At 52.3% G+C, this 8,554-nt stretch overlaps 1 non-coding gene across 1 annotated transcript; it reads left to right on the top strand.

Moving 5' to 3' along the window:
* The first annotated feature begins 7,893 nt into the window (after positions 1 to 7,893).
* Positions 7,894 to 8,000, top strand: LOC114236531 (U6 spliceosomal RNA). Its single transcript, XR_003622470.1, has one exon. It is a non-coding gene; the product is annotated as a U6 spliceosomal RNA (small nuclear RNA).
* The last annotated feature ends 554 nt before the right edge of the window (positions 8,001 to 8,554 follow it).

Genomic DNA, 8,554 nt, shown 5'->3' with positions numbered 1-8,554 from the left:
AAGGATTCTTCCTTGTCTCTCTCAGCTTCTGGGGGTTCCTGGCGATCTGTGATTCCATTTATATAACATTTTTTAGTTGACAACGTTTTAGAAATGGAGAACAGATTAGTGGTGGTCAGGGGTGAGAGATGGGGGAGGGGAAGGTAGGTGGGCTGGAAAAGGGATCCTTGTGGTATAGGGTCTATTCAGTGTGGGGCTGGCGGATGTACAGACTATGACGTGATAAAATCGTATGGAACTCAGTACACACGCAAATGAATGTAAGTAAAACTGGGGCATCTGAGTAAGATCGCTGCATGGCATATTCTGGTTGTGACTGTTGTGCTAGCCTTTTGCAAGATGTTAGTGTTTAGGATTTAAAAGGGAATTTATTTCCCCCTATGTTTGTTTATATCTTTTTGGAAGAATTGTTTGCCATAAATACTAAGTAAGCAAATAAATATATAAGCAGATCTGTTGCCCCTCCCCCGGGGCTGCTGCGAGGACCTGCTCGTCATTAAACCAGCGGCTGCAGGAGCAAATCCATGCTTAGTGGGTGGAGCGCCTGCCCCCCTGACTTCTAATTAGGGCCTCAGATCAATACCACTGCTTGTGTTTCTCTGCCCACAGCAGCTTCGTGTGTGCGGCATTTCTCTTTAGAGTAGCAGGGACATGCCTGGCACTGCCCCTCAGGTTCAGCCGCCCGGGAGGACAGCTGCCCATCTAGATGAGAACCACCCCGGCACTGCCCAAGTTCAAGTACATGAACCCACCCAATCTGGGGACAAGCCCTCCAACTGGTGTTTCCAATGCAGTCATAAATGGTTATAAACTTCATTTTATTTGCAAGAGTATCTCCTTCTGGTGCACATAAGCAGCTATGACTTCCTTCTTTCCTGTCTGTTTTGCATGTGTTACACTAGCGGGGCGTGAGGAGGAAATGCAGGGGGAGGAAAGACACCTGAAGCGAGGCCTCGGTTGGTGTTGGTCACTCAGGTCCAGAGTCTCCCAGGGAGCTTGGCCTTCCCCACCACCATCCTAAACCCTCCCCGTGTTTGTAGAATAAAGTTCGGGGGAAACCTGCAGCCCCTCTCAGTGTCCAGACACCAGGCAGGTCGAAAGCCCTGAGCTGGAGGAGGGAGGTGGTCTAGGCTTGGAGGCCCCTGCGGGGCAGAGGGCAGGGGTTCTCCAGCCTGGCCTGATCGCAGCCCAGGTGGCTCAGGCTCGGGACCAGGATACGAGCCTGGGGGACGCGCTCCATCAGACGAAGGAAGAGAGCACTCACCGTCTGCCTTCTGCATCTGGCCATGGGAGCATTTCCCACAAACCACATCAGCTGTCTCAACTGCACGAGCCCAGATACCAAACCTCAGCTTCATAGCTGAAGAAGTAGTCTTAGAGGGGCCGTCCCACCCGCCCCAGATCCTGCAGAGCCAAGACGTGTCTGAGCCCATGCACAGTAGTAAATGATGGTCCTGGGAGCTGAGTCGCCTTGGCAACGCTGCCGCTGCTGGGTCAGTGATGCCCCCGTGGCCCTTGAAGCAGCCGCCAGCTCCCCCTCCAGCCGGCCCAGCTCCTCTCTCCGCAGCCAGCGCTGCTTGTCTGTCTGTCCTGCTACTTCTCTTCCCCTGTGTGGCTGCGAGGTGAAGGAAGCTGGGTCCCTCTCATAGAGTGAAACGCCTGGCCTCCAGGGCGATGACTGCTAGATGCCCAGAGGCCCCGCTTTTGCTGCTATTGGGAGTTTTGTGTTTTTATTTCCATGTTTGAGGTCCCGTTTCAGATGACGGTGGTCAACAGAAATAGTCATGCTATATCCACGGCAGTGCTCGGTTTATGCCGGGCTTTACTCGGTTAAAATAAAACACTGTTCACTGGCTGCAGGATTCACCTTCCGTCTTCACCTTTCAGCACTTCTGACCTCTGTCGTGGCCCCAGGCCGACAAGCCCTAACTTTTATTTTTGCCACAGCACAAGGCATATGTGAAACTTCTGACGAAAGGTGTTCAGGCAGAATCCAGCATCTCATCCAGCTGAGGCTTCCTGGGTTCCCTCTTGTTTTTTGGGTTCTTTTTAAATTTATTTATTTATTTTTGGCTGTGTTGGGTCTTTGTTGCTGTGCGCGGGCTTTCTCTAGTTGCGGTGAACGGGGGCTACTCTTCATTGCGGCGCGTGGGCTTCTCACTGCGGTAGCTTCTCTTGTTGCGGAGCACGGGCTCTAGGTGTGTGGGCTTCAGTAGTTGTGGCACGTGGGCTCAGTAGTTGTGGCACGTGGACTCAGTAGTTGTGGCTTGAGGGCTCTAGAGCGCAGGCTCAGTAGTTGTGGCATGCAGGCTCAGTTGTGGCGCAGGGCTCAGTAGTTGTGGTGCATGGGCTCAGTAGTTGTGGCTTGTGGGCTCTAGAGCACAGGCTCAGTAGTTGTGGCGCATGGGCTTAGCTGCTCCACGGCATGTGGGATCCTCCCGGACCAGGGCTCCAACCCGTGTCCCCTGCATCAGCCAGCAGATTCTTAACGGCTGTGCCACCAGGGAAGCCTGGGTTCCATCTTGACTTCTCTGCTTTGCCCGTCTGGAGCTATGCCTTCCTGGTTCCAGTACGTTTGCAACCACTTACCCTGACTGTCCCCTGGTGTCCCGTCCCCCAGGGTCTGAGTCCAGCTTGTGTCCTCCCTGTGCCCTCTCTCTAACTTACGGCCTCCGGCTGCAGCCTGGTCCCCCCGGCGGCGGAGTGGGCCCATCCCGCAGAGCCCTACTCCAGGCCAGCGGCGCCCCCTACACACGCTGTCTCTTCGGCTCCTCATCTGCGGTCTGTTGTTTGGTGTCGCTCGGTAGCCGGTGCTAATAAGCGTATCCGGTGTCTCTCTGTGGTGCCGGTGCCCTGAAGCTCGAGCCCCTCTCGTGCGGGCTCCTCTGCCCTCGTCCTCAGCACCCCCCCTGCCCCACTTCACTCCAGCCGCCGGGCCGCATGCGGGCTCCATCACTCTCTGCGGAGCTGCAGCCGGATGGCGCCCTGCCTCGGGGGCAAACCACACACCCTCCCACGTTCACAACCCAGCAGTGCGGGTGTCAGGGGCCAGACACCGGGCTAGTTGATCAAGTCCATCCGGTACGAGTGGCGTCCGTGCTCTAAGTGACTGGCAGGTCCTCGGATTGGCTGCTTGTCCTAAGGAGCAAGAGACATTTCTGGTAGGACGGGCCAAGTAGAAGTGCCCCAAACGGACCCAGTTTCCTTTCAGCCCCCAACCCAGTGACTCTGGAGCAAAGCCGCATTCCTGGAAGGGCCGCCCAAGGTCAGGGTCCCCGCCGAGGACGGGATGCAGGCGATGTGTCCCCTCACATCTCTGTTCAAATCGTTTGTCCTGAAAACAAACAAGGAAACGAAACAGAACAAAGCACCGGGTGTATCGTGGTGAGGGGCTGCGGACGGCCGTGGTGAAGCTCACGGTCTCGGGGATTGTGACCCCGCCTCTCCTGTGTGCCACCGGCGCCTGCGCAGTGGGCCAGGCCCCGAGTAGCCACGGCGGCGGCGAGGGAGGGCAGCCCGGCTCGCTCTGCAGGGCTGTTCCTGCCACTGCAGGGCACCCACCTGGCCGCTCACAGGGTCCACGCTGAGACGCCACTGAGGGACCAGCCACGGGGCCTCCCGTGGCCTCCCGGCGGCAGCTTGGGCAGACCGGACTCCTTCCCGCCTGGCAGGGACAGCGGGAAGGGACACCCTCCTGGACCCCAAGGGACAGGAATGGACTCCAGTTCCGCACAGTGCCGCCCTAGGGCTTCTGAGGAGCGCACTCATGCTGGGGAAGCTCCCCCACCCAGACGGGCAGGGGCCGTGACGTCCCCGCAAGCGTTCCTGCCCTCAGCCGGGCAGGGGGCTCGGGGAAGGTCCCGGGGCGTCCACGGTGGCCCCAGCTGGAGACCACCTCCCCGTGTTGGCCTCCCTTCTCTGTTCTGCTCCTGGGGCCCCGTTCCCAGATACGCCCCCGGCACACAGGGCTCCGCTTTTGGTAGAGGCGGGCCAGGACCCCTCTCCTCCCCAGATGCTCAGTATATGGAAACGAGGACGTGCTAGGAGGAGTCCTCTCGTGCATCACTGATTGAGGAAAGCAAATTCTCCCGTCAGCCTTTCCCGGCCTTACCTGAAATTTCAAAGGCTACACGGCGTTATGCGCCTCGCCTACTTTTTTGACGCTCTCCTTTTACCGCCAGGGAAATTGCCAGTCACTGAAAGGATGAGGTCCTCTGGAGAGTCGAAGAGCATAGCCTCTGAAGAAGGGAGAGAAACGAGAAGGAAGGCAGGCTTCCAGGCAGGCCAGGGGCGCGTCCAGGAAGCGGGGAGGGGCGAGCGGAGCCAGGTCGGAACTCGCTCAGCAGCCAATATGGTGCCCAGAGCCCAGAGGCTTAGAAAGTGGCCTGTCGGGCGCAACAAGGGCTGACCTTCGCTGAAGGCCGTCCACGTGCCCAGTGCTGTGTAAGGCTCTTACACACACCGTTTACACTTCACAACAACCTCTGAGGGAGGCAGACGGGAAGCAAGGCAAGGGCGATCCTTCAGCCCGTTGGCTTTTCCAACACGCAGAGCTCAGCGGTCCAGCTCCGGGGCTGGGCTCTCAGGTCAACCTTGGGCTGTTGACATTACTGTCTAAAGGCACGGCGATTGTCTCGTTCTAGACTGGACTTTTCACTGAAGCTTTTTCACCGCGTTTTATTCGTATTTACTTCTGTTCCTAAATGTGTTCAGCCCAACACCAACACACAAAGTGCAAGGTTGTCACAGTTGCCTCAGATGGGCTTGTGATTTTCTACCTGCAACTTTGCTGTCTGTTTCAGACCTTAGCTGAGGATAAAGCAAAAGCTTCAGTTTCCTTCCTCTTGTGGTGAAATGTCAGACATATCCCTCAACTTTTGTGGACTTCTTAATGTAGCCATTTCCTGTGTCTTAAAGGTAAGTTTCAAGGCTTCCCTGGTGGCGCGGTGGTTAAGAACCCACCTGCCAATGCAGGGGACACGGGTTCGAGCCCTGGTCCGGGAAGATCCCACATGCCGTGGAGCAACTAAGCCCGCGAGCCACAACTACTGAGTCTGTGCTCTAGAGCCCACGAGCCACAACTACTGAAGCCTGCACGCCTAGAGCCCGTGCTCTGCAACAAGAGAAGCCACCTCAATGAGAAGCCCGCACACTGCAACGAAGAGTAGCCCCCGCCCGCCGCAACTAGAGAAAGCCGGCATGCAGCAACGAAGACCCAACACAGCCAAAAATTAAAAAAATAAATAAAATAAATACATTTATTTAAAAAAAGGTAAGTTTCAAAAAATCTTTGAATCATAAAAGTGTTAGAACTAGCGAGAACATTAGCAACCACTTGCTTTATGTTAATAAACTGAGTCTCAAAGAAGTTAAGTGCCTTACACCATGAGTAAATATAAGTCACCATAAGAACTCTGGCTTCCTGTCTCCCATTCATTGGTGTCACTATACAGAACATCTCTTGGAAAGATCTGGTATGCAATAGAAAGTTGCATCGTCTTTGCTACACATCATTGGAAATTAAAACTCACCTTGGGTATAGTCAGCACGTCTAAAGTTATGCTATTAACAAGACCTACCTCTGGGAGCAGTAGGTATTGTTGCTGTCAACTGAAAGAAAAAGCTCACAGCATAAGAGCTGTGAGTTTAAGTTTTATTCAGGGTCTTACTGAGGACGATAGCCTGGGAGACAGCCTCTCAGGAGCTCTGAGTAAACTGCTCTGAAGAGTCTGGGGGAGAGTCCGGTGCTTGGGCTCAAGCATCAAGTACACATCTTGGTGAAACACTATTTACCACTAGTCACAACGAACACGCATCTCAAGTTAATGATTTTAGCGCTTTTCCATGTACAGGAAGATGCAAGAATCTGAGTTCATTAAAATTCTTGCTGAAATACACTTCTGCCTGTCTAAGGGGCCTGCTTGTCCAGGCACAGAGCATCCTGTTACCATCATTCCCTCCGTCTGAGGCAGAGGATACTGCTGGTCAGCGGCTGCAGTGGGTTAACCCTTGCAGAATTGCACAAAGCTCTCTGTTCTTCTTTGTTTACATTATGTATCTTATGTATGTTAAGGTATTGTTATGGACTGAACATGTGTGTCGCCCCCAAAATTCGTGTGTTGAAACCCAACCTCCCGTGTGATGGTGTTAGGAGGTGAGGCCTGTTGGAGGAGATTAGGTCATGAAGGTGGAGCCCTCGTGGTGGGATTAGTGCCCTTGTAAATGAGGCCCCAGAGAGCTCCCTCGCCCCTTCTGTCACGTGAGGATACAGCAAGAGGATGGCCATCTGCAACTCAGAGGAGAGCTTCCCCAGAGCCCGACCACGCTCTCACCTGACCTCAGGCTTTCAGCCTCCGGAACCGTGAGAAATAAATGTCTGCTGTTTATGAGACGTGCAGCCTATGGTACTTTGTTATAGCAGCCTGAATGGACTGAGGTATGAAAAAAACTGGGAAATAAATATAATTGAAGTCTGCATGTTGGGTTCCCCAGGCAGACAGTGCTGAATGAATGTTGGTGTGTGTTAAGCCTCCTGCACCAGGGGTCATGATAGTCCATCCGTTTGAAAGTACAGACATCTAACCGAGGCTGCAGACTATGAGACGTGAGCGTCCATGGATACTATGAGGGTTGTTTAGCTTTAATCATATGTCCACAGAAATGATTCTATGTTATTGCTGCGTTTTCACTTTAATTGGGAGATTTAAATAATATACCCCAAAATGTTGTATGGATACAACAGATGGTATAGGAAATAATTTTAGGCAACACCCCAACAAATATGTTTTATTTAAATATCTCTGTGTTTATTTCATATGCTTTAAAATGTATTGCACAACACATATTGATTAAAAAACTGGTACCCAAAATAAAGTTAAAACTCAACATCAAGAAAACAAACAGCCCAATTTTAAAAATGGGCGAAGATCTGAATAGTTTTACCTCATGAAGGAAGATATGCAGATGGCAAGTAAGCATATGAAAAGATGCTCTGAATCATATGTCATTAGAGAATTGCAAATGAAAACAGCAGTGAGATACCAGGACACACCAATCCGGAACACTGACAGCACCAAATGCTGGCGAGGATGTGGAGCAACAGGAACTCCATTCGCTGCTGGTGGGGATGCACAAGGGTGCCGCCACTTTGGAAGACAGTTTGGCAGTTCCTTATCAAACTAAATATGATCCAGCAAGCACACTCCTTGGTATTTACCCAAAGGAGGTGAAAGCTTAATGTTCACACAAAAATCTGCAGGATGTTTATAGCAGCTTTATTCATAGTCGTGAATACTTGGAAACAAACAAGATGTCCTTCAGCAGGTGAATGGATACGTAAACTGTGGTTCATCCAGACAATGGAGTGTTACTCAGCACTAAAAAGAAATGAGCTATCAAGCCACAGAAAAGACACGGAGGAATCTTAAATGCACATGGCTAACAGAAAGAAGCCAGTCTGAACAGGATACATACTGTATGATTCTGACTATATGACATTCTGGAAAAGGCAATATAGAGACAGTAAAAAGAGCAGTGTCGGCCAGGGGTTCAAGGCGGGTGGGGAGAGGGGTGATTAGGTAGAATACAGAGAAATTTGAGGGCAGTGAAACTATTCTCTGTGATACTGTAATGGTGGATACATAACAGACATTTGTTAAAACCTATAGAACTGTACAGAAACGAACCTTAAATTATGAAATTTGGTTAATACTAATGGCTCAATATTGGTTCATTAATTGCATCCAATGTAACATAATAATGCAAGGTTTTATTAATAGGAGAAAGTGTGTATATTGGGGGGAGGGTACGTGGGAACTCCATGTACCAGATGCTCAATTTTTCTGAAAATGTACAACTGTTCAAAAATCAACTATTAATTAAAAAAACCCTCAGGTGCTCGCCTCGGCAGCACATGTACTAAAATTGGAACGATACAGAGACGATTAGCATGGCCCCTGAGTAAGGATGACGCGCAAATTCCTGAAGCGTTCCATATTAAAAAAAAAACAACAAAACTCCTCAGAGTTGTTGCTCAATGAATATTGTTATTACAAGCGTCCAGTACGTGCCAAGCACCGCTTCAGCGCTGGAGGTCAGGCCTGCATCATGAACGGCCCGGGTCTGCGCTGCGGCGGGGAGAGTGCAGGCGGCGGGATCTGCCACCAGGTGGCGCTCCTCCTCCCCGACTCTGTCTCTCTGATTTCTTCTTCATTTTCTCCATTCTGCTCCTGTCTTTTCCTTCTTTCCCTTCCGTGTGTACACTGCCATCCCTGGATCTAGTCACCTGGGGATGGAACCCAGCCCCGCCGTTTCCACGAGGGCGGCCTCCACCTTGGCGGGGGGCGCGGGGAGCTCAGGTGCCCCGGGCGGCACGTCGCAGCCTCTGGGTCCCGGCGCCGGTGGGAAGTGATGGTGACCGGCCAGGGCGCTGGCTGAGCGCGCAAGCCTGGCTCCACCTGCATCTGTCCCGGGCCCGGGTCCCCTTCCCTGTTCCTCCCACCCCGCCTCTGCCTGTATGATGAATCTCCAGACCCTGCAGCTCACCCGCTGAGAC

The sequence above is a fragment of the Balaenoptera acutorostrata genome, chromosome 13 (genome assembly GCF_949987535.1).
Source record: "Balaenoptera acutorostrata chromosome 13, mBalAcu1.1, whole genome shotgun sequence".
Lineage (NCBI taxonomy): Eukaryota > Metazoa > Chordata > Mammalia > Artiodactyla > Balaenopteridae > Balaenoptera > Balaenoptera acutorostrata.
Note: the sequence above shows the minus strand (reverse complement) of the source record. Positions and strands in the feature narration are given on the sequence as shown.